At 41.1% G+C, this 27,298-nt stretch overlaps 1 protein-coding gene and 1 long non-coding RNA gene across 2 annotated transcripts in view; both read left to right on the top strand.

Moving 5' to 3' along the window:
- Nucleotides 1–27,298, top strand: part of tnrc6c2 (trinucleotide repeat containing adaptor 6C2) — a 122,738-nt gene that overhangs the window by 38,323 nt on the left and 57,117 nt on the right. The window lies entirely within an intron of this gene.
- Nucleotides 8,489–23,858, top strand: LOC133477355 (uncharacterized). Its single transcript, XR_009788313.1, has 3 exons — nt 8,489–8,751; nt 10,937–11,007; nt 23,677–23,858. It is a non-coding gene; the product is annotated as an uncharacterized LOC133477355 (long non-coding RNA).

Here is a 27,298-nt window from a genome sequence, read left to right as displayed (position 1 = left end):
TGCCCCTGCCCCCTGCAGGGCAGCGAAGTGGACCAGAGGGAGGAGGCTTCTCCAGCTCCGTCTGAAGTTGAGCCGCCTCCAAGGAGGCCTCCCGTGCACGTACGCACACACATCACACGCTGATAGATAGTCACTTATGCTGCGGTGACAGCCAATCTGGCATCAGTGATGATAAAACCTTCACCTCTGAGCGTGTGCGTGCGTGTGTGTGCTGCTCAAACACCCAAATCCCATTTTGTGTCCCAGGCCGGTAAATGAGGTTATAGCTGCGTATGTGCGTGTGCTGGGATTGCACGTCTGCATCTGCGAGAGTGGACAGCACAAGCCTTGAATGTACAGAAAAACTGTCATTATTCATCAACCTCAAAAGGACCTTTCAGAAGGCTTTTGGAGCCTTCTTCTTTCTTCTTCTTCTTCTTCTTCTGTAATGATGCAGCAGTCCATTAGTGGCCCCTCTTGACTGCCTGCTTTTACGGATTCACTTTGCAGATTGAGCTTTGCACTTTGCTCAGGTCTGCTGTGCCATTTATTTCCCCAAATTATATTTATATCCATAGGACAGAATAGACTAATACAGTGGGGCTTCTAAGGATGAACACAATCCTTTGAGGGAATGCTGGTTGACCTGTGATTTGTCTGTAAATTGCTACCTTGACTTAAAAGTTTTTGGGGAGTGATAATGAGCAAAACACTGACACAGAACATGGATGAGACGTCTGCGGTCGTCATCCTGACAGACTCCACGCTTGGGTGAGGTACACCCTGGACTGGTTGGCAGCCAATCACAGGGCACATGTATTGACCAAAAAAAAAAAAACATTCACTCACCTTTACACCTATAGACAATTGAGTCTTCAATTAACATGTGAAGAATATTTTGGGGATGTTGGATGGAGCCCTCACCAGCAAAAAGAGAACATGTTAACCCCAAGCACATATTCTTCCAATGGAGATTTGAACCCAGATCTACTGACTATGAGACAGACATGCAAACCACATCCCCATGCTGCCAGTCTCCTTACAGCCTTTGTTCAAAATGAGGTCTGATTGAAGATTGTCGGTGGAGCGTCTCGAACGCTTTGCTCATTTATCGGCCAGTCATTTTCCGTCTCATTATCTTCGGCTATCATTCTCCATCATCCGAAAGTTTTTATCATCATCGAAAACTCTTCTCCCTGCACTTTGTAGATTGCTGTCTCCGAGTTTGACCAGAAGCACATGTTAATAAAGACACGCGTAAACGCCAGCATGGAAAACACTCTGAGACGATTAAACAGGGGCTGCTGTTTGTCTACATCTGTGCGTGTGTGTGAGAGAGAGTCAAAAGCCATTATCGCCCATGTTTTTGTGTTAGCTCGTGCCTTGCAACGCCGGTCTGGCTTGATCCTGAGGGATCACGGTGTGCCTTTAATGAGCCTTTACTCACACCGAACAAACACATCCTGCGGGATCAGGAACAGTACAAACCTCCCCGCAGTCCGCTTCTCACAATGTTGAACAATCAGCCGCGTGTGGCCGTGGCTCTCCCAAAAACAAAAAAAAAACGCATTACGGCCACATGCTATCTTCTTCATGGACCATTTTTCCTCAAATAGTGTGAGTGCAGTGATGATCTGCTCAATAATACGTAGGTGTTTATTAGGGGTATAGCATTTATTTATTTTTTAACAAATGCAGATTTTTTTTTTTAAAGTAATTTTTCAAATAGAAACCATGAAAGACCCAAATTGTTCATAAGTAATTCATAGCAAATGCAGTTAAAGTTTATTAGTATTTACTGAATAGGTATTTTTGTAGCTTCAAATAACACATTGTTAATATCTGTTATATTTTGCTGATTTTTACGTTTTGACACAAGATCCCTTGCCCAGGATTTTCCAGGGGCTAACCAAATTTAGAGTAAGGAATTTCTTTTCATTGAATGTTTCCTTTCCTTTCTGATACAAGAAAGTGACAAAAGCTTCTTTTTTTTTTAAATAAATGTTTACAAAAAGTTCATGTGTAAGATTGTTCTCAATATAGGTTTATACTGTTGTATAATGTTCTAAATGTATAGTTGATGAGAAGGCTCGAGATTACAATCAATTTACCAGGATCCTTTACAATGGTGCAAAAAAAAAAAAGTTTCCTCAAAATAATCCAATCAGATCAAGGATATAGATAATCAAATCAAATTGACGACTAGTTTTCATTATACAGTATATTTCTTAGTCTTTTGCCACTTTCTTGGGTTTCTGTAGGAAGAATACCCATTGAACTCCTAATAAAATAAATTCCTTCAGTCAACGTTTTGCTGGGGTCTGTTTTGGGCCTATATGATCACTTCATGGTCTTTGCAGATGCCATGTCAGTTGGTGTGTATGTCTATGGTTAGTCATCATCAGTCATAGTAATTAGCGCCAACTAAAAAGGCAACACAGTAGCCCTCTATATTGCACCTTGCGATTAATTGAGCCATGGCTCACTGTTTTAGGAAATATGTCCATTTTAGAATTGTGCCCTCTACAAAGCAGAAAGACGCTCACATAATTTTTTATTTTTTTTTTGCCCCCTCTGGAAATGCCGCCGCCTGAGTAATGACGCCGCACCAAAAACAGACATATCCTCTCTGCGTGATAGTCCTCATGTGTTCTGTCTGAAATGCGTCATAATTGCTAATGGAAGGGACTTCATGTCATTTGAGTCGAGGCAAAAGAATGGCTTTGAAAATACCACATCTCCATTAAAGAAAGCTCTTCTGTCTCTGCATTTTGATATTTTCAAGCTCACCTTTTTGAAGATGAAATGCCAAGAAGACAAAAAGACGTCAAGTCGGAATGTTGTTCGTAACCGATAACCATAAGGATACAGGACTGAGTCGCTGATGCAGTTGCTGAAGTGGCTCATGATGTTTGAGTAGCAGCTTGAAGTCGTTTGCTTTTAGTGGGAAAAGAAAAATGCGGAATGTTATAATGCAAGTCTCGACAAGATTGTGCCGCGTCCGTTGTCTGCTAAATAAGTAAATACATAAATAAATAAAAACTGTTACAACCAGGAGCATGTATCTAGCCTCATTAGTGTAGCAGATTAAGCTCAGCACAATTAGTAACAATGCCTCACACGTTCGTAGCATAGCGTTAGCATTTTGAGGTAACAGCAGATAATACAAGTGTGTTGCTTACCTTGGAGCTAACAAATGCACGCCTGGAATGATTCAAATGAATTTGCGGACAGCCGCATATCTTGCAATGCTGACATCGCTTTCATTACTCCAAAACAACGTGACTTCTGCCAACTTCCATCTTTAGCTTCAGTGCTGCGCATACATCGGGGATTCCGTTTTCTCCCTGCAAACCTTTCTGCAGCGAAGAACAGAGAGCTCCATTGGGTCCTACTAACTGCAATTTGCATTCGCAAGCTGTGGTCGACCGGCTGCTTTTATTCCACAAAGCCTTACATTTTGCAAATGCTGACCGAGACAGCCTCTTGGATGTTTCTCAAGTTCCAAGTGGAGTACATCACTGGTCGTTTAGTAGCGCTAATCACTAGTTCACCGTGCTGCACTCGTCCAACCGTTTTAAAAAATAAGGTACCAGCAACATATGTAAATATATCCAAGGCTGCTCTTTCTTTCCCTTTCCCTTAGAATGGATGCATCGATTATCACACCCCAAAAAAAAAAAAAAAAAATAAAAAAATCATTCTTTTCTTCCACGTGAGCGGTAATGCCCTCTGATAGATAAGTGCGTGTGTGTGTGCGCCTTTTAAACTCACTCCTCCAAATAAGAACAATATTACCCGGGGTTTTAGAAATAATCCAAAAATGACCGTCATTCTGTAGAATTAACTGTCTAAAGGCTACAAACAAGTCTACTTTTATTTTTATCACAGCGTAATTAGCGAGATGAAATATGTGGCTTGGTGCTACGTGATGTCAGTGAGAGCCTGTTTTGTTTTTGTTCCCGTGAGTGTGATTGCTGCCGTCTTTAATTAAAGCCTCGGCTGTAATTGCTGTCACAAGTGCTGCAAATACTCTGCGTTATTGTGCTGAACCAGTGAAAGTGACATTAATACAACAAAGCGGGTGATTTAGTGGATCTATTTGTGCGAGAGGAGGGAACACATTTTAGATGGGAGAAAAACAAGCTCTTTGTGACACAAGTCTAGATTTTTCAACTAATTATGAGTGCAATAAAGCAGAACTCCTGCAACTGCCTGGTGACTAGTTCAGGGTGGAAAATAAAAACAAAAATTGATAAGTTTTAAAAAATATATCTTAAAACTACGCGCCTCTCAAAGTCACACATACTGTAACCAACTAACCATTTTGGTGAGAGAAACAGTCTAAAGTTAACCATGGAATTGGAAATTGAACTTTTCTTAATTTTGAATGATTGCATCAACAGGACTCTTAGATGTGTTCTCTAAAAATGAGATTATAACCATAGAAACATTTCCTAACTCTCAGACAAGGCTAATAGCTTGCACCACAAGCTGGAGCTTTGAGGTCATATTTGGGAAAATATGTCATGTTTGAGAGTACAGCAGAATGGCACATGACCAGAGAGAGCCAATCACAAGCGACAGTTTTAGAAGGTGGAAGTGATATTTAAAAAAAAATCTTGAGTTTTTGTGGCTATTTTTTAAATGTAACTAAAATTGCAATCATGGAAATTTCCAAAAGCAACTGTAATTTGATTACACATTTTTTCACAGTATTATAATGGATTACAGTTGCATAAATTTTATATTTAAAGTGCGCAATCATTACATGTAATTAGTTGCTCCCCAACACTGCCTATAGTTGCCCTGCGATTGGCTGGCAACCAGTTGAGGGTGTACCCCGCCTCTCGCTTGTACAGTTAATAAAGGTTTTGTGATAACAGCAACAGTTTGACCCTGAAACAGATGACACACAAGATAATTCCCCAGAATATAACTAAGCGGAATCACATTTTAAGTGGTTACCATATTTTTACGCATCTGTCTAGTGAGAGTGTCTTTACTAGGGCTGTCACGATCGAATCTTTTTAGAATTGATTCTCCTACTGATTATTGATCGAATAATCTACCACTATTACAATTTTTTGAAACTATTTTTTATTTCTTTATTTTTTAACTACTAGCATGCATTTTATGCTCATTCATGAAGGATGACTTTCTATCCTTAAACTGCATATATTGGTACTGAGTGGATGGTATAAGTTTGGTGTACAGAATTTGAGACAGCAAAATGCTAAATGGTTAGCAATCGTGATTAGCATTAGCGCGTTTCCGATTACCATTTTAGGTCACAAAGGCTAACTACCATTCAGCTCACTCATACTTAATCATGTTACATGTACATTACTCATACTTAACATACATTACACATCTAAGGTCTTCAAAATCACTTACAGATGCTCTTTTGTCATTTTTGGCGAAGTTCATCATTGGCCCAACACTGCATCTGTCTGCAATAAATGTCCATGTGAAACATTGATTCTGGCATATATGTTTTTTTTTTTTTTTTTTTTTTTTGTGTGCGGACAGAGCTTCGAGGCAGAAACCTATTTTTGAAGAGTCGACTTAGCCGAGTTATTCTCCCCCCCCATCCCTAGTCTATACTATTCTATACAGGCAGGCACCCTTACATGCAAATATCTTCCTAATACATGCACACACACATCCACACAAATATGCTCCACGTTCCCGTTTCATCACACGGCAATTATCAGGCCATCATAGGGGTGATAAAAAGGCTCCCTAATGCGCTGCGCCCTCAGCGGGGGTGCACCGTCTCCCTGTCTGCCATCCCTACCTGCTCCCCGCTTTTCCCCTCAGGCCCCGATAGTCGCACGCATGCAGTAATTGGATTAGCCGTGACAGTAATACACTGCTGGGGTCCCGGAAGCACAAACAGGCACTAATAAATTGCGAGCGAGAAAGAATTAAGGCTTTCTCTATCATTTACAGGAGATTATGAGTGGCAGAATTAAGTAAATGTGGGAGCTTATTGATGCTTTTCTGACCTCGGAGCTACTGGAGGAACAGCATCATACCCGGACAATGCAACACAGTAATTAGCCTGCACGCCAGCAGACAGCCTAATAATATTGCCGTTGCTATCAATAATGAGAGGGATAACGGCACACGTAATTACGGCACTCATGATCATAATGATGTAAATCATGTTCAGAGTTAGCAAGTTGAGTGTGTATGTGTGTGAGTGTAAATAACATGAATGTGATTAATTACTTGGAGCAAGTGTTTATGATTTCATGTCATCAGAGCTTTGGATTATCATTTATGTAACAGTGGGGTCGTGCTTTTTTGACCTCCGCCAAGCACCAAAGCCAGAGGCATAGTCTTAATTCTTATTTCGTAGCAGGCAAGTAACACAAAAGATACACAACTGATTTGAATCCAACTTCTTATGTGTGTACCCAACTTAACAACCGACAGAGAAACAAATCGGAAAATGATGCTCTAGAATTTTTCCCCTCTGTTAGAGTAAATTATTTGTCGCTGGAGTCATAATGCAAGCAGTAGCCTGTTAAGTAACAAACAAACGCACAAACAAATACAAATATGCTGCATCACGAATAGTTTCACTTTTCTTCAAGGACATTTTTTTTAATTATTGTTGTTTGAAGTTGGGATCAATCACTGACTGCCTTGTTCACACACTGACATTGACGTACTCATTTGAACTCTGTTGCTAACCAAATCAGCAGTACCAAAGCACGTAAATTGTCTCTTAGATGAATTAAAGTACAGCTTTCGTAAATTGTAATATACCGCTAATATTGTTATTATTCACAATAAAACGCCCACAGTGATGGCGCCATGCAGTTTCAGAAATAAATAGCTGCAGTCGCACTACTTGTGATTATTCTAAAGTTATTCATTTCACAGGCTTTATTTCTTTTTGAACTCACACACTGCTGGCTTTATCAATAACAAGAAAAAAGGAAGAAAAAAAATCCTTCTTATACCCCCAGAAGCAGACCACCGCATGACGGCTTCACACTTTAATTACAGCCCTGTCATCAAGTCATCATCAACTCGGATATTACTTCAATCAGGTGTTCGGCAATTTCCCTTCAACGGAGGTCAGGGAACACAATGTTCCCGACAGCATTTCATTCACAGCCAGCTCATTCCACTCCCCCCCACCCCTTCCCGTTGTTGCCAGTCGACCTTTTCCAGACGCTTCGCCTTGAACTTTTTGTCAGTTGTGGTCCCTGCTTTGGCCATTTGTTTCGCCGCAAGGTAATATCTCACATTTGCGCCCCGGTGATTTATTTATTGCCTATAGCTTGCGGGCACGAGCTCAGCAACAAGTGCAGATGAAGCACAATTTTGTCTCTTTTTTCTTCTTCTTGTACAACGCATCTAAAAAGCTCAAGACTACAAACACCATCACAAGAACATACACAGAATGAGTCCGACCCCCTCTATTTAAATGCATCCTGCTGGATGGTGGCATACTTTGTCAATTACTAGGATTTTAAGTGTAACGACTAACTAAATAAATGACTCTCCCAATTTCACCTCACTCAACTATATTTTCCCTTGTAATCCGTTGATTCACGCTTGTGTTTTGACTGACTGACGGGCAGCCTAAGTGGCGTATGATTGAGGTTTATTGCAGCAGATTTGGGATGCTCTGTTCTTTTTCCTTCTGCCACTCGCTACTGAGTTGAATTCATTATCGCGCACACTGTAGGCGGCGGCAACTCTCATACTCGTACTACTATGAACACTCTTCTTCCAAAGTGGAAGTTTGCCACAGGCCACGGTTCAATCTAAGACTCTCTTCACTTTGATACCGGAAAGTGGATTTGTTCTCCCGTTGGCTGAACTACCATCTCTCAAAAATAAGCTCAGGAGAAATTGTACAGAACCGTCATTTCAAGCAACAGTATGTAGTAATTTGAAAAATAACAGCTTCAAAATCATGTTGATGGTTGATTGGATAAGAAGGATTGCATAGCTTTCATTGCCATGGCAACCGTGCATCACCTACTTCATTGGGCTGTAATATTATTGAACCAGCCAGGCCACCTCTCATGTTGTGTTGGTGCTACTATCAGTACTAAAGTAATTACGGTATATATTGTATATCTTCGTTGTCGGGCGGAATTCTGGTATAATCCTTGCCAGTTGCGTAAAGGTCAGAGGACAAAGATTTAAAAAATGTTCTTGATAACTCTAGAAGCCCTTTACAAACCACCGCTGCCATTTCTAAGTGATTATATAGCAGATATACAGCAGTTAAATCGATAAATATAATGCCGAATGCGCCTTCCGGTCATCGTCTCTTTCCGGCGCGGTGACGTCACACAAGCCAAACATCCTGTTCATTCGTCGTTGTGTGCTATTGTTCCATGCTGTTGTTCCATGCCTTGTGTATTTGTTGTCGTATGATTTAACAATGTCACAATGGTTTATTGTGTGGCATTTGGTTGTCCAAATGGTTCAGGCAGCGGCAAGATTATTTTTTTTTTGGCTTTCCAAGTGAAAAAGGAATACGTGGCCAGTGGATAGGCAAAGTCAATGGACAGGGGAAGAAACGTGGTCAGCTATGGGTCCCTAGCAAGCATTCCAAACTCGAACCGGCGTGTTTTGAGAAACACTGAGCGGAAAGCATTGGATACAGAGGTCGAGGCTGAAGCCAGCTGCGGTGCCAACTATTTTTTTTTCGTCTGGCCATCGGGACCGCAACCACTAGCAAAAGAACTAAATCTCGCAGCCGCCACAGTGCATCAGCGAAGCGGCACAGACAAGGTGAGGATTTCCTTGTATACACCTACTCCTCTATTATGGTTACTATGCACTGGGGAATAGGAAAAAAAACATAGTTTTCAGCAAAGACTTTGTGTGTGGCGTGTTATAACGCTACTCGAGCGAGGGGCACACTACATTTAAGAATACGGCATCCTATGTAAAAGCTAGTGCCGTGTCACTGAAACATATGAATATATAATACGTATAGTCGTGATCCAAAATATTGGCACCCCTGGGGTGGGATTATTTCAAGCCATGAGCGTATAAAAAGACATGCTTTTGACTAGTGACGTGCGGTGAGGTTCATGATTGGTGAGGCACTGGTGACGTCTGGAGCTCTACGAAGCTCAACTCAACACTGCCACATGCTGGTTGTGGCATCGTACATACCAGGACTCCACTGTGCACTTTTAGTGGCTTTTCTGGTCAATAAGAAAGACTAAATGTCACACACTTGAATTAACTATATTAGACAGTCTGTTAAACGTCAGTAAGTGCAGTACATGTGTGATAAAACGTATATTATTGGCGATGTAAGGAGGAAACACCAATGTCTCTTGTGTGAAGCCACGGACCAATCACAACCTGCCTGAATGGATGTGTGCGTGGTCTCTTGAAGCATCATGGGAGCGATGACTCAACGTGACTCGTCGCTGCGCTTCCTATGCATTTGAACAGGAAATATGAAAATTCAGCAATTTTAATGATGAAATCATTGAAATTATTGGATTGAAAAAGAAAATCAATGTAAAGCACGGACCATAGAACTAAAGTGGAAAAATTTAATGTAATCATAAGGTTTTTTTTTTACTATTCACATGCAGTGGAAAGGAAAGACCACCAAGGGGCAGTGAGGCTCTGCCTCACTTGCCTACCCTGACCACACGTCACTGCTTTTGACATAGCGTCACACGGAGCCAGCGGCCACTCTCTTTTTCTCTTGCACAGCTGCTACTTGGCTGCTCGTCGTCGTCACTGTCTGATCGGCTCAAACGTGTACGCTTTGATGATGCCAAGTTCAGTTGGGTGGTCCAGTACGTCGAAATCCTCCTCCTTCACATATTCCAACACATTGCTCGCCATTGCGTATAGTGTGTAGCGCGCTGTGTTTGGCAATTGCAACGTCACTTCTGGTAGCCCTTGCGGTGGATAAAGTAACCACACCTCGGTGTCTTGAGCTTCGGGTATGTTTGGGGAGGACTCAATATGCGTCATAAAACCCCGATTTTTAGCTAAACTATGGTTGAAAACGGAAGTTACATGCATGTAATACATAACACATAATGCAAATATGAATTTTAACTGACCCTATAACATCTTTGCCATCTGACCTTTAAAGGGTTATAGCAATGCGACATAGATGCTATTTAGCGTTAGCATTAAGCTAGCAGACTGAAAGGCTAAAAACTATGTGTTTGTTTTAAAAACACAAGGTGTAATTCATGTTATTTTATATTTAGTTTGACAGTAAACTTCAAATGAGAGTGGCAGTAAGCAGCTTGAAGCTGCTTTTTTGGAAGATTTTTTTCACCATTTGCCAAAGTCTCAGCTCTGCGCTCGTAAGTCAAAGCAAAAAAAATAATAATCAGCCGTACGACAGTTCATATCCAGAAAGACTCGTATGTTGAGTCATTCGTATCGCAAGGCACCACTGGAGTCAGACTCTGTCAAACTGTGTGACCAAGCAGAATGTGGGCCTTTTCAGCACTACAATACCCATAAGCCCCAGGGTTTGCACTGTCAGCCAACCAATCAGCTCCAAATGTTCCTGCGGCCCACTTCTGGTGGAATAATGATCCCACTGGAATTCCGCTAGCCTTCCGCCACACTTGTTTCTACACCCAAATGTGCACATATGCATTCTAACACATGCACCACAGCCACCTTATTGTGTCGGCCGCATTGTATCTGTGCGTGTGTGAGATGAAATGGCCGTCTGCCACAGGCAAGCATGTGTGAATCCCAAATGAAAACAAGTGGCTGCATCTGGAAATTGTAACCGAATGGGAATTTGAATTGAAGGGTTTTGCATTTCTGTCCCCTGGCTAACCTCAAGCCATGGTATATGTACTCTGAAAGCGCCTGCACCTTGCACTCACTTAAATAAAGAACCCCGATCACCACCACCGCCTTCAATTACTTCTTTAGTTTAATCCTTTCTTTTCTTGTATTGCTCGCTTTGAAGAGGACGCGGTGGGAAGTGGGTCAGCAGAGAGCGACGTCAGCTGTTTGCCGATATCTGCACTGGGAGGACAAGTGAGTGCGTGCGTGTGCATGTACACGTACATGTGTGTTGTATAAGAAGATTTACACGGTGTTTGATGTGAGTAAAGCACATGCTGATGTTCATTACCATGCTCGCTTTCTCTCCCAGGGTCTTCCAGATCAGATGCAAATGAAGGCCCCGGCCCTAATAATAATACTTGATCGCAATTGAAGCACTTGTGACTATTAGAGCTATTCCATAAAACTGAACATCTACAATTCAAAGTCAATTTTTTTCTTCTCTGCCCTCTTTTAACACTACAGATGAATCATTTGATTACAAAGACATTTTTCCTTTAGTTTGCTTTGATCTGCCTATTCATCTACTGGATGCAGAATTACTGTATATTATAAAGTGTGTGTGTGTGTATCTGTGTATTCTTCCAAGTTAGCATGATATATAACGAAAAGTCAAAGTTGACTGCAAGTCACGCTGTTATGTTGTTCCAAATTATAACGGCTGCTTCAACGTGCATGTCCGCATTCAGCGGTGCTGCATTTTCAATCACGACCTACGTGTGTACACTGAACAAAAATACCAATGCAAGACGTTTGTTTTTCTTTCCATTTTTCATGAGCTGAACTCAGCCCATTTTTTTGTTCAAATATTGTTCAGGAATCTGCCTAAATCTATGTTGATCGGCATTTCTCAGATGCTGAGATAATCCATCAGCCTCACTGGTTTGGCATATCAAGATGCTGATAAAACAGCATAATAATTGCACAGCCTCTGCCTCGGGCTGCCCACAATCGAAGGCTATTCTAAAATGTTTCGTTTTACTCCTTTGGGGTGTCCAGGAGCAATCAGAAAACCAATCAGTATCTGATGTGACCCCCATTTGCCTCAGTTCAGCTCATGAAAAATGGAAGGAAAAACAAAAGTGTTGCATTTGTATTTTTGTTCAGTATTTACTGTATGTGCCTAGAATAGGTTGCAAATATCGTCATGCGTCCTGTCTGTGAGCCTGCGTGTGGGTGCTGAGAAGCGCCACATGAGTCCCCCTCAGACACAAAGAGGCTAATATATGTACGTGTCGCAGTCTTATGGAAATACAGCCCGGCGCCGTGTCGCCGTGCTCCCCGCTAATGCATGCCGCTAAAGCCCCGAATGGACCATTATGCATCTGCGGGAGAGGGAGGGTCAAGAGACCGCCGACGGAAATGGGCATGGGGGGTAGGGACTAGGGAGGCATTAATTCAACTTAGGTCTGGTGAGCCACTCAAATCCCGTGTGCTTGTTCCACGATGCACACACAAAAACATACACTCGCACCTATGCATATATTTACCTAAAATGTCTGCTGAATATGTGCGCATACAAATACGACGGATATGCACGGTCGAGGGTACGCATGCATGACGACCTCTGCATTCAACTGTACATACACACGCAAACAGACTTAAGGTACATTTATGCAGCATTGTAACAATATCTTTTTTTTCCATTGTGTTATTTAAAAGTTGAAGTTTACATATAGGTCAGTGATTTTACACTTCAGAACTTACATACAAAGTCAGGTTAAATCACCGTTGTAAACCAAGGACACCGGTACTTGGTTACATTGCCTACCTCTATTACAGGGGAAAACACAAACCTGCAAAAATGACCAAAGATGTTGAAATAGTGATTCTCAACCACTGTGGTGATAGATCATTAAGTGTGCTGTGGGAAATTATCCAATTTTACTTAATTAGTCCAAAATATAATGTGTCTTTGTTCATCAATGCCAGCAACACTAAGTGACAGGCAGAACAACTAAATGCTCTTCCACTAGATGGTAGAAAGAACATAATTGTACTACTATATGTATTTCAGAAAATATACTTTTTATATATATTTTTGCCCAGTTGTAAAATAATAATCAAAATTAAATTATAGGCATAAAATGGCCCAGAGAGGGATGCATTTTCAAAAGATCATTTTAATAATATTCTACCATCAAGTCATACAGAGTGTTTTAACACATATGACAAATAGTGTTTTGTTTGGTTTTTTTTAACTGCAAACTTTACCTTTAATTTCAGAGTAGAAATGCCTGTACAGTGTGTTCCACCATTGTTGTTTTGCTTGCAAAGGCCTGACTGAATACTCATGCTAACGTCATCCGTGTTGACATGCTAGGACATGGCCTATCCATCCATTTTCCGTTTCCCAAACACAAATGTCACAAAAAGTATGAAAACTGAAATAATGATGATCTTGTTTTCATTTACTCACAAATTGACTTACTTAGTGTGTAATCCGGAAGTGTTGAATCGAACACAATGCTGATAATATTGCAGGAAGCCATGACTTATTCTGTCCTATGAATGGCAATACACAGGTTTATTGTACCGTCTGCCATCTAATGTAAGAGTATTTACTTGTTATACCTGTCACTATACGTCATGGGCATAGATAATTAAATAAACAAAGATACAAAGATCATCTTTGCATTTCAAGGCCCCCAAAACACACTTCTCGTTTAAATAAACAATACAAAACAGCACTTGTGGTTACAGGCCGTTATCGTCGACTCCGAAATCCCATGATGCACCAAACTCCATCCCATAATCTCCCCTGGCCTCACACTTAAGCCGATCAATGCTGCCATTAGACGAGAATGTCTCTTGTCTTCTCTCTCTTTGCTCTTCAGTGCCACCTCGTCGCTGCCACTTAATCAGGTTAGAGTTAGACAGTCTGCAGCTGAAGGTTGCGGGCGAGAAAGATTGAGTGCTTGGGAGGAAGAGAGAAAGGGGGGAGTAATGAACGCAAGCATCTTCAGAAGAAAGGTGTTATAATGGATGCACAGCGATATTCTCTGTCAGCACCTCGCTGTTTTCGTCCTGTGCGGACAATCCACCCCGCCTTGATAATCCTCCGTAACCTTGTGCTATCTTTGTCCGTCAACCTCCTAATGTCTCTGCTCTCCGATCGTATTCAAAATGTGTATTTTTCTTTACAAGTTGTTCCCTTCTTGTTTTTAAACTCATTCTCTTTTCACATCTCCACATACAGTATCTTCAGCATGCATTAATTGACATTTTGCATTTGCCATTACAACCGCCCCACCCCCACCCTTCTGCTGCCAGCAATCGTCACCAAGGCAACAGCGAACGGCCCCCTGTCTATAAACGACGGGGTGTGGTGGGGAGGCTGTCTGCTTCTGCATTGCTTCTTCTTTAAAATACACGCACGTGCGCAGCAATCCTTCGACCTGGCAGGACCCTGAGCGGCCCACTAAGGGAATCTATAATAAGGCAAAAAAATAATCATGAAGGTGGTGTTCAATAAGGGCGTTTAAGCTAATTTAAGGAATGACTGAACATTTTATGATCCCCCTACCCCTTCAGCCCCAGGTCAGAAAAGGCTTTTCCAGGACGGCAATGTGCTCCGTAAAAATATACGTGCAGCCCTACACTACATTGCGTCCATATGGCTTTTGATATAGAGAGCAATTAAATGACGAGAGCCATGTTGGCTGGTGCTACACTGTACGCTCCCATGGACAGATGCCACAGAATCCTTTTTATCTTGCATTGCTCTGTGCCGCTCTCGTTTTCCCCCATCAATTGCTTCTCTTTCCATTTCTTTTCTTCTCTGCCTTGACATTTTTTTTCTTTTAACATTTGTGCGACAGCAGCCACTGTGAGCGAGTGAGACTGGAGTTTGCACTGCGATTTATTTTTTCATTTTTATTTTTCACATTGCCGAACACAGCAAGTTGAGAAAAATAACAATGACGTCATCGATCAGTCAACTATATAAAAAAAATATATATATATATATATATCTCGTTTACCCCCTGCGTCATGCACTTTAGAGGTGTAGTACTGCAGAAAAGTTCATTAGTGTGGGGAAAAAACAAAGATTTTTTGAGTAACCTAACAAATACATTACAAACACATTCATTCTCAAGAGAGCAAGTTCTGGTTATTCCTGTCAAACTCCAACTTTTTCTTTTAATAAGAAGCACAAGCAAGTTGGTGTAAATGGGGCCTCACAGGTAGATGAATCACTTCTATGAATTCGTCAGAATCTCCTGTTGTTGAACTGAAACAGTTGATTGACATACATACGGAGTTGCAGCAAAATGAGGTGGAAAAAAATTAATCAACACGTGACTGAAGTGTCACAAGTTTGTCTTAATCACTGACAAAATTGTTTGCTTATAACATCACGTTCATTCGCGTTCTCGCTCCTAATGATGTGCTCGGCATTGATGCCAGCCAGCCAGCGAGCGTTGAAATTGCGCCAAAGTGAAGGCAGACAACCCAGAGGGAGGCTGAAGCTCAATATGTACGCTTCAAACATGTTACAGCACCTTTGTGGTGATGTGTGCATATGGGAGTCGTCTAATGAGCATGCTGGCGCTGTCACTCTTGTTCTTCTTTCTTCTTTTACCCTTGTTTTTATGTTGTGCCCTGTGTATATGAATTATGAGGTCAAATACATTTTTAGTCTACATTTGTTTTAGAACTACAAGTAACTGACACAACTGTAGTTGAAATATGATTGCAAGGGATTTCTCAGGGCAAAGGAAAAAGAACTAAATTGGTAAGTTTAGGTACCACTGTATATTCTTTTACATCTCTTCACACTCGTTTTTGAGGGCTACAAAGAAAACCCATTAAACGTTAATTTGCCCGCTGAACTGAGGTTTCGTGTGGTAGTTTTCAAACGATGCTTCTACGTATTTTTTTCTTTTTTTTTTTTTTCCCCCATATCTCTATGTCTTCATTGTCTCATTTGCACTGCGTCAATTCGCCTGGCGTGCGCCGCGTGAGGCGGAAAGGGGGGCGGAGCTGACCAAATAGACGATCAAGGGCATCCGGAAAACAACACCTTGTAAACGCAGAGATGCTAAATTGAAGAACACTGCAATTTCCGTCAGGGGTGAGAATTAATGCCGCAAGCGGCCGAGATCCCAGCTTGTGATTATGGAGGGGATGTCTGAGATACGCTTGGGTGCGCACGGTACATGCACACAGTTATATCAGACTCATCACACACATGCACACACACACACACACACATATTCTGTCTTTTTGGTTGTTAAAAATGCATCTATTTTGTCCTTAAAGACATGGAAGAAGGGGCCACTAAGAGGCTTTGCATTAAAAATTTACTGGGGGAAAAAAAAAACTAAAAAACTTAGGACAAAACAATTTTATCTAAACTCATTCATGTTTTCTCTTCCCGTTCATGTTTTTGAACATGAGTAGGTACTATACTATTCATTAATAAAGTTAACATATATATAAAATGCATTCTCTTTAATACACGTTAAGTGTATTTCCAAAATTCCCAAGCTAAACTTTTCATTGAAATATGAAAAAAAAACACAATTTGTCTAATGTCTCATGAATCATCAGTGTGCTGTATCTCACTTCAGGAGAAGAAGAAGAAACATCGGAAGTTCCACTCCAGTGTTTTCAAAGTTAAGGTTCAGCCTTTTATTGTTTTAGTTTTTACTTATTTATGAAGGTGAGTCGCATTACGGCGTCATTGTTTATGTCATGATATTAGATGAATATTGATTCTGAACCGCTCCAAATGATGTACGTTGAAAAGTTGTGTGCTGTTATAATACGCATTTTGTGTAATATTGACGGTTTTGATCATTATAACGTGATAGTGGTGGCACTAAGAGGTGGATTAAGTCGAGTAAGTCTCCACTGAAGGCCCAGGTACCAGATGCTGGAAAGTGGTAGAACAGTTTTCACTGTATTTGTTCAAATTAATAAAGAAGAGGGGTGGGGGAGGAGAGAAGCTTCACATTGTCATCCATGTTCTTCTCTCCCTCAGGATCCACCTCAATTATTTCAATTAACGTGTCACCTGTTAGTCGGGCCGCTGCAGGTGATGTTTTATAATGTTGAGCCAACATCAGCCATGGCTGAACCTCGAGCACCAGCGGATTTCTTTTCAATCATCTCCACCGTACTCCGATGAAGCCGGGGACCAAGACGATTCCCCCAGCACTTACACACACACACCCTAACACACACACCTTACCTCAAACACCACCGACCACCTCCCTCCCTCTCGTGTCCCCCTCACTTTAATTAGCTCCAGATTAAATTAAAAGCTATATGTTGGCGTTAATTGATTTATCTTGCAGGGTCTATAATTACAGGTTCTCAATGGAGAGATTGACTCGCCTCAACACTCCCCCAATCTCTTTGTCTGTCTACGTGTTTGTGTGCACGCCTGATCGCCAGCCTAAGCATAATAAGCATTGTTTGAGCCAGTCAGAGGTTAGCGGAGCAGCCGGCGCTCGACGAAATGATGCAAATTGTCGGTGTCTCTCGCCGTAATGTAACACAATTACGGCTTTATTAGAAGATGTAATTATTTTGTTAGAGCGTCTCAATTTGTCCTTGTTGTTGGCCATTTAAGTCATTACACAGTGTACATGCTCATCCATACTTGACCTGCTTTGTAATGGGTGAGACTCTCATTCAGTTATTATTATGCAGTGTTGTCTTTATGACGAGGAAGTGGCAGGCAGGCTGCCTGTGAAATACAATCAGAGCACCCACAATCGGGCAATTTGCGTTGTAGCATCAAAGACTAATATACACTTGCAACCGAATACCATTCACAAATTTCGAGCCTTAATGTAATGAGATCTAATACGTGCTGTATCAAAGTCTCTGGCTGTACAAACATAACTAGAATTGCACAGACCCCAGCCACCATGTCCACCTGACTGACTTTATTAACTCATTCACTGTCAGTCCTCCCGGTAAACACGGATATTTTTACTTCTATAATGGCAGTGAATGAAAAGAAAACCATGTATGCAATTTTGTTCCCCTCTAGTCCTGTAAGTGGCGGTAATGTGCATGTAAACTGCAACACACAGCAAGCTTTATATTTTTCCCAAAAGCTCCATCTGGTAGATCTGGTGGGTAACTGCCCTTCATTTCTTCAATGCAAGTGGGCTGCAACCATTAGTTAGTACAGAAAGTGATTTTTGATAAATTCCCATGACCTTTATTTGGATTTGCACCAAATGCTTGATGGGTTTTCCTCTACAAAGTTGGAAATTAGCTTTTGTGTAATCCTACTGACTAACCAATCCAAGCACTGATCAAACACAAACATCAACGTAACCCAATTAACCTTTGATAACACACTTCTTGCATTCAAATCCAACCCAACCATCGATCTAACCCGACCCAGATATCAAGCCCTACTGGCGAAGAAACCCAACTGGACCAGCCCCAACTAGCGATCAAACCCAACCCCACAGTTGATCAAAGGCAACCTAACCAAACCCCACCAGCAATTAATAGTCACCTAACCAAAACTAACCAGCAATTAAACCCAACCAGCAAACAAACCAAACCCAACCCAACCAAACCCAACCTGCAATCAACCCAAACTCAATCAGTGATAAAACCCAATCTAACCAACGATCAAATGCAACACAGTCAGCGACCAAACCCAACTCGCAATTCAACAAAAAAAAACAGCATTCTAATCAATGGCGGCTGCTGATACACCCACCATTGGACGGCGCTCACCATATTACCTTTCTTGAAAACAAAAAAAAACTAATATTTTGAATATTTCAAGGATAAATATTATATAATTAATCTACACCACTGCAACCACAATATATTGCATATTGTTGAAAAACCAAAGATGATCATCTTTTTAACATCATAAGTTCTGATACAGCTCTTGTCTTGCATCTCTTCCGATTGTGAAGGTGTATCTCCGGTTGGCATAGACTCGTGCGTTTCCTTTTCTTTCCAGTCCACCGCACGAATCCTGATGCAGAGCACCACTTTTCTGTGCACTGACATGACAGCCTGGCCAGCCTGAATGTGTGGAATCAGTCCACTGGGGGAATTGAGCATGTGTCAAGCAGGGTCAGACAGGGTTAGTGTGGTGGTAAATGTAAGGGGGAGGGGGGGGGGGGGGGGACAATATTCCGCATTGTGAGTGAGAGAGAGGAGAGAACAAAGGAGTGAGTGTGATAGGAATAAGAAGAATTCGTGGCGAATAAGGCCAAGGAAGATGAGTGGCGAGTATGAGATGAAAAGAGACATGGCTCATCTGCTTTTGCTCTTTGCCTGCTGCGAGGTTGCAGGATTTCCTAGATCAGCCAAGTGTGGAAGTGAATTTTTCCATTGCTTGTATCCCTCCCGCCCTCCTTCCACCCATTCACCTCTGTCGTGCACTTTCTCCTTCGCCGTCTTTGATCCCCTGCCTTCCTTTCTGTCACATAGCCATGGATTAACTTTCTATTTTATATCAGATATCAGATTATGCTCCTTTATCCTCTTTGTTGGTTCTATAGTGCATATCGCTGATTTTAGAGGATCTTTCGGAAATGAGAACATGCTATCCTTGAAGAGAGATGGAAGAGGCCTCAAGCAGTGAAATATATCTGCGCTTACAATAGAACAGAATAGAATAGAGCTTTACTGTCACTGTCACGATAGGCATCTCCCAATTTGCAGCATCGAGGTAAACAAAGAAGTGGACATATAAACTTATTGCACACTGTCAGAAACCATGTCATGTATTGTATGAATTGACCACTGCCAACACACTATTCAGACATTTTTCAGTGTAGCCTTGTTTCTATAAACTGTATTTGTTGCTTTCACAGATAAATACACTCATAGAGATCCAATGCAAGAGCTCGGTTCAAAACGCTGGTGTAAGGCACTTGCAGAGAAAATCTATGCAACAAATGCATGCACCTGTGTAACCTATAGCGTTGTCAGCTAACATTAGGAAGGTATCCAAGTATGACGGGGATGATGATGATGATGACGAGTTGCCAACCAATAACAAGGCACATATGTATACAGTTGACAAACAACCATTCACACCATTCAACAATTTCAAGTCTTCAAATAACCTAATTTGAGAGGAGCGAATATTAGTCACATCGCATAAAATAAATACATTAATTAATTAAATAAAATCAGCATAAAAGAAAGTCGTAGAATTGTGAGAATTAAGCAGAACTTTTACCCCCGCAAAAAGCTGAAATTTTACAACAAAAATCCATAATTTAGGAGAAAAGAAAATGGTAATTGTACAACAATTAAGTCAGAGTTGGATTATTTGATTGGAATCATATTCTAATATTACAAGAGTTTTTTTTAATTATTATTTTAAGTGGATAAAAGAATAATAAGAAATAATAAAAGAAAGAAGAAGTCTTCACAGGAAAAATACTTCATTACAAGAGCAAATCATATCAATAATAATAATTGACTTTATTCTCACAACTTTTTTCTCGCAGTGCAATTTTACTCTTGAAACTCTGCAGCTTTCTCGTGTCTCCACATTATTTATCTCCTCACAATTATCCACATCGTACTCCGTTATCATCACAACGTGGGAGTCTTCCACCTGTAAATTGTTGAACAATTAATACAGTGAGCTGACATCGCTATCGGTTGCAGAGATACATTACGTACGTGCACTTGTAGAGCTTCTCTCTGCGTGTGGGACAAGTTCTTCTTAGCGGTAGTCAGTTACATGTTGTTACAGCCCTATTGAAGTGAACACCATTCTGCGTGAAATCCATCCGCTAAGCTCCATTAGGCGGCGCAGCCTGGCTAATAAAAGTCTCCGGAAAACGCTCGCAATTTTCCCAGCCAGTGAGTGCTTTAGACCACGGTGACAATAAGCAGCTTTCTCTTTTGATGCTCAAGTAGACTTTTCTACAAATTTCCTATGACGTGATAGTGGGATGTCTAACCCTTGAGGGTAATTTACGATTTAAGTGTTCTGTGACAGAGGTTCCTATTTCCTATAGGTAATAAAATAAATTAATCTATTCCAATTTTAAACTTTTGCCATCATAGAAACCTTTGTTTGAGTCAATATTGCCATAAGGTGCCTTTGAGACTTCCTCATTTCACCTCAAAAATGTTTTCAATTCAACCGAACGTCATATTCATTGTATGAAGTAAATGTTATGCTGTTAGAAATTAACATTGTTTGAGCTCCCAGCTGACAGGGCAGACATTTTTGACTAATGTTATCATTTAGTGAGCACACGGTGCACCTTCATTTAGCAACATGATTCAGTTCTCAAGCAGACTGTGTACTGGTTAGCAAATATATATTAATTATATAATGTTTTTGCAAATATAAATATTTAACATTATCATTATCCTAGTAGACTTAAAGGCTAAGCTATGTGGTTGTTTTAAATACGCAACGTGTAGGCCCTCGTTCTCTTTGTTTTATGTTTAGTTTGACAGTAAACATCAACTGAGAGTGGCAATAAATATCTTAAAGACTTTTTTTTTCAGAACTGCTCAGTAATTCTGTCTGCCAACCTGATGCTTTGCCACAGTCTTTGCCTTTTCTACATGTCTGCTTGTCAAAAACAATGGCCACCATTCCATCTTGAGTCCACTTTTTCCGCCCGCCAACATGCCTCGCTCTGATCCAGCGTTAAGGGACAACCAAACGATGGGCCGGCTCGCACAGCAGCGTGTTCCGCGCCATCATTTGTTAACTGACCTATGATTAATTGCACGTTATTCACTGAACTGAGATTGCTCTCCAGATACACGGCCGTCGATAATCTCAGATTCCTTTCCTAATGGCCCTGCTAGTCATAATGTACCTTTTTACCCTGATCCCTCCCTAATGTATTCTTGCTTTGGGAAAATTCCTTTAACCTCAGCGGGATGAAGGAAATGGCCCAAAAAGCCCACAGGCTGATTCTGTATGTATCTTCGTTCATGTGTTAAAACAAATTTTAAAGTAACACTTTTGTTCTTTTACCACTAACAATGTAACGTGTAGTGCTTATAGATGAACTTCTAGCTTTTTTAAACTTCCTCGAAACTGATACTTTTTTTGGGCAAGAGGCGGGGTACGCCCTGAACTGCTCGCCAGCCAATCGGTGGGCACATAGAATCAAACAAGCTTTTGTCACTCACATTCACACCTACGGGCAATTTAGAGTCTTCAATCAACCTACCTTGCATGTTTTTTGGTATGTTAATGACAATGCAATCACAGCATTTTTTGATTCTTGGCATCCTATTCAATGATGATGGATTTCTTCCCCCCCCCCCCCCCCCCCCCCCCCATTATTAAATAATTAAATAATTCCCTTCATTTATTCATGCTAGATAGTTATAAACATGCATTTGGTTCCCGTGTTAATTTAGCCTAAATGGCAAGCTTCCACACTCTCATCTGTGCACGTCATCTGTTTACTCTTCTTTCCTTGCGCGGCGAGCGTCTCCGAGTATCCTTCTTGTGTGCGCCATGCGGCTTTATCTTCTGTCTCTGCAAACAAATGTGTCGTTCTCACAGTCATCGTCTTTCTACACTCCAATACGACCATAAAACAAAGCGACTACAAAAGCGACGATTCCTCGCCGGATGTCTGCTTGTGTAAACCTCATTGCATTCACCTATTAACACACGGAGAAGGCTCACGGCTTGGTTCTATAGCAACAGCAGATTGTTTCTTCAGGTCTACATTAGCCGTAGTCGCAGCAGGCGGCCGCGGTAATGATGCTTTGTTGACATTAGCCCAGGTGGCAACATGTCGGCCTGGCATCACCACATTCTAATTGCGAGCACTATTGTCGTATAATTAATGTTTAATTAGGAAGCGTGCTTCGGTAGTGCTCGGGTCGTTAAGAGTAGCACACACACACACACGCATGGTTTAAACAAATGTTATCTTTGCGAAGGTAAATCAAGGTGTCATTGTTCATTCGGGGGCGGTTCGTCTATGTGCCATAGAACTCCATGGCATCATTCATTATTCACCATATGCAAATTGTTTGTAGAATCTGACAAACAACTAATCGCGCCTATCTGCAAGTCTCAAGATGATGCAGAGAAAGGTCCAGATTGCGATTAGCAGTGGTGGAAGTTAACAGCATAATTGGCTGATAGGAAAGTAGTAATTGGTATGTCTATGGGTTGTTGTATTGGGGTAAAAAGATTTCGACCATGGTCAGTGGGCTCATGCAATTCGTCATTCTTCAGATATGTGCAGAAATGAATACTGGCAGCCGGGGTCGGCAACCTTTTTGAAACTGAGAGCTACTTCTTGGGTACTGGCTCAAATGCGAAGGACGACCAGCTTGACAATACTTCTGAAATGACAACTCTTCTCAAATGAATTATACGTTATTATTAATAATTATGATTCAGCGGTGCCTTGAGATATGAGTTAAATACATTCCTGGGCCACGCTTGTAAAGCAAAAGACTTATCTCAAATCATCTTTCCCTGTTGAAATTAATGGAAATGCCATTAATCCGCCCCCCCCCCAAAAAAAAATTGAATAAGCTTTTTTTTCTAAAAAAAAAAAAAATTTATACAAAATAGCACTCTACACCACTGTTGGAAAAAACAGGTCTCTTTCATGTTGCCCCCCCCCCCCCCCCCCCCCCCCCCGAACATGTACAAAAATACAAATTCTGCCATAGCTGAGTTGGTATGTGGCTCTTCGTTATGCCCGCTATTTTCCCCGACTGTAGCTTGGGTTAAAATGTTCTCTAGGTTGTTATTTGAAAGCAAATCCCTCTTTCCCCTGCGCTGTCAGATATCAGCCGGTGGAGGAAGGGCAAGGAAGATTGGTGTGGAGGTGTGAGGTTATTGCGGATTGTGAGTCTGCGTGTGTGTGTGTGTGTGTGTGTGTGTGTGTGTCTGTGCAGGGCATATAGAGCAGTTGGGGGAAGAGATGCCGAGAGAAAGGGAGAGCGTGCAGCTGGAAGAGGCAGAAATGAGCACAGGCATGAAATTGGCACTGTACCCTCCACCACCCACAGCCCCCGTTCTCATCACAACACCCCCACCCGCCCCCCCAACCGCCCCTTTCTTATCCCCTCCGCTCGGTTCCACCCAGGAAAGCAACGCGTCTGCTGTGACTGTAGCCATGCTCGTGTGGCCACCCTCGCGAGCAAAGTGTGCCGCTTGTACTTGCTGTGCCCGAGTGATGCATTCTCACTCCACTCATATACGCATCATTAACACACACATATGCCCACACACACACCACCCAACCATTTCTGCTCCTTGTATGGAGTGGCCATAACTCACCTTAATTGTATTTGGTAGGTGGTGCTCCGGAACGCAGTATGCATGATGAAATGTAGCCAGTAAGTGGAGTGAGGCCAAGACACTGGATGGAGGGGAACGGTCCACCTATTGGCCCCCTGCGAAAGACTTCATGCATTTATGATACTTTCAAACTCACCTTTGGCTCGGAAAAAAATACACTCATTAAAATATACGTGAGTAATAGGAATGGCACTTAAATACAGCAATTAAACAGTTACATTTGCTGGCAGTTACGTTGGCTGTCCGCATGCATGTACAAACATTATTACATCTGCATGGATAAAAATAGGGTGGATATAATTTGAAAACAGCTCTCAGTATGACGCAATTCAACTCTTCGCCACTCCAATCACCATCATGTTACCAGTTGTTGTTTTTTTTATCACATCAGAATTTATCCCCCAAAATGTTTTATATACATTCTTGTTTTACCAAATTTTATGCAAGAAATGGAAATTGTTGCTAATCTTATTATTGAAACCTCTTAATAGTCGCAGTGTCTGAATTAGTCGCTGGATGTGTCATCGCCTCCCTGATTCTGATTCTGATTCTGATTCTCAAATAGATCTCTCCCTCTTCCCATCAGAAGAACCACAGGTATTAACTGTAACTATATTATATATTATATAAACAATTAACTACTGAGCCCATTAGAACACAGTTGCTAACCAAAACCACACCTCCTATGCAAATATGAAATAATATATATACAGTATTTTACACAACTGGAAAACATCATGGTCATCTACTCTGCATGCATGTTACATCTGTACTTTTTAAATGAAAATACGCTTAATACCGAATCATCGTATTCCTATGAAATGTATACACTCGCAAAACTACAACCACAATAATAAACATTCTATTTTTTACTACGTCCCTGTCAGTTCCACTGGAAAATTGGCATGATTATTTTTGTGAAGGCAGCATTCTTGTATTGAATTTCATCAGATTGTGCAAGAGTACCTACCTAATGAGTGAGCTGATGATTGTACAGGCAAGCTGTTAATACCACCTTTGCTCCTCACATGCACGGACTGTAGAATAATGATTTCCGACTCTTGCACGAATACAGTCGCGCACTTGGCATATGTCTGTATACACACACACTTGCTTGTGTGTTTCTCCTTGGACAGCTTTGTTAATCAGTGTCGTAGTAAATCTGGGGCCTGGGGGGCAATAGTGGGTGGCATAATAAGCTCCTCTGACTGGTGGAAATGTTTGCGTGCTGATGTGTTGACGAGGTTGGAGGTAGATAATTAAAGGAACAACCGTAGCTGTGCTGATCATGTGAAGCCTCTATCCTAAGTAGTAGTGAGGTTTCAAAGATAATAAAGGGTGACGGGGATCAAATAACAAATAAAAGTACAAAAATCTATAATTGTCTTTGTAGAAGTGTGAGAATTGCACACACTTTCTTTCACCAAGGATATGGATAAGTCCTGCCAATAATAAGGAGAGATGTGTTGATATTAAAGCTGCACTAATTATGTTTTTCTTATCTTATCCCTGAGCTTCTTTTAGCGACGTGTTTTGGTCTGATTTCCTGCTCACTCATTAAGTCTGAATGTTCTCTTGGCCCTGTCTTGATGCTTATCCTCCATAAATGAAACGGAACCATTATACAATGAACTGACTTATTTGACTGCTGAGAAAGAGCTCAAAATGAAAACTTAAAGGACGAAACTGCTAGGACACCATATTATACATCTTAAATAATAATTCCTGCATTCATTATTTTTTTTTGGGGGGGGGGGGGTGATGCCACCTCACAAGATGACCATTCCAAAATATGTATCACATTTTTACAAAATAAAATCAAAATCAATAACTTACAATTACCTCAGTTTTTTTTATGTGGAATGGAAAATTTAAAGACGAGACAAATCTTTGTCAGAAGATTATGGTAAATGGCATTTTAATGTATGTCACTGCTCTAATTCCTGTGTAAAAAATATTTTTTTTTAAAAACTAAATAAATTTAAAAAACTCACGATGATCATCGAACAGGAAATGGACATGCAATGTAGAAAAGCGGTACTTGCATCTCTGTCCTATTTGCTGGGTGAGGCCCGTCACACGTCTAGATGCCCGGCCGAACGGGACTGAAGTCGACCATTGCATGGCAAAAATGACAGTTGGCGACTCTTCTCTGCACACCGAGCAATTGAGCACTACACATCTACCGATGCGCTACAACGGAAAAACTACAACCCTGTATCGGGTTTTGAACCTCCATGTACAATATAATGTGCTACTGCATAATATTTTTTTATCGAACCACAAAAACATGGTGCGATTATCAAGGAAGAACCGAATGGCCACAAAGAAGAGGAAATGGGCAAGAATAAGGAAAGTGTGTGGATGTTTTCAGAGGCCTTTCTTTTAACTTTTCATTTGCATTTCTGCGACAGAGACTCTCCATGATTGGCTTTCTAGCCATAGATATGAAATTATAAATATAATTCTTATTATAAAACGCAATCTATATTCATACGGTATATAGAGAACAGAATGTCCACCGAGGTCAACTGTGTTTTATCTCGAAAGACACGCCGTAATCTTCCTGTGTTTGTCATCGCTTCATGCATCCACATCCTTCGTGCATATGATTAAACAAAAACTAGGCCCACATCATTTATTTTGGACAGTGCAGCGGTTAGCTTATTTTTACACTTTTCAACACTGATGAATGACTTGCCTTTTCAGAAATCTTCTGACTTCTGTGCTCTCGCATGAAAGCGTGACTTATTTTATTGTACTTTCGCTTTATTTAGTCTTTTTTATACAGCAGTGTACCTATTTTTACACATTTATGGCTGTGAAGAATGTTAAAATGTACAATACAATATCTGTACAGCCAATAAAGGATTTACAATGGGTACCATTATTTCCTTTGGGATTTTCTTTATTTTATATACGATCAAATTAAAGCAAAATGGATTGTGCTCAACCTTCTCTTGGTATAACGTTCTATTGGGTTAATAAAATGTATTTGGCTGAAACAAACCTTTGGCTATCTCTGCACCTGGCATGTGAATAAACGTGTCTGTTAAGGGAGTTTAAAGGACAAAATTGCTCAGGGTGTGTGTGTGGGGGGGGGGGGGGGGGGGGGGGTTACAAAGTATATAGTGGTTTTCCCATCAGAATAGCAAGTTCTAGTTTAAAAAAATAAATACAAAAAAGTCAATTGACTTTCCACTGCAGTCCCATGCG

The sequence above is a fragment of the Phyllopteryx taeniolatus genome, chromosome 4 (genome assembly GCF_024500385.1).
Source record: "Phyllopteryx taeniolatus isolate TA_2022b chromosome 4, UOR_Ptae_1.2, whole genome shotgun sequence".
In the NCBI taxonomy this organism is placed as follows: domain Eukaryota; kingdom Metazoa; phylum Chordata; class Actinopteri; order Syngnathiformes; family Syngnathidae; genus Phyllopteryx; species Phyllopteryx taeniolatus.
This window is presented reverse-complemented; position numbering and strand designations above follow the sequence as displayed.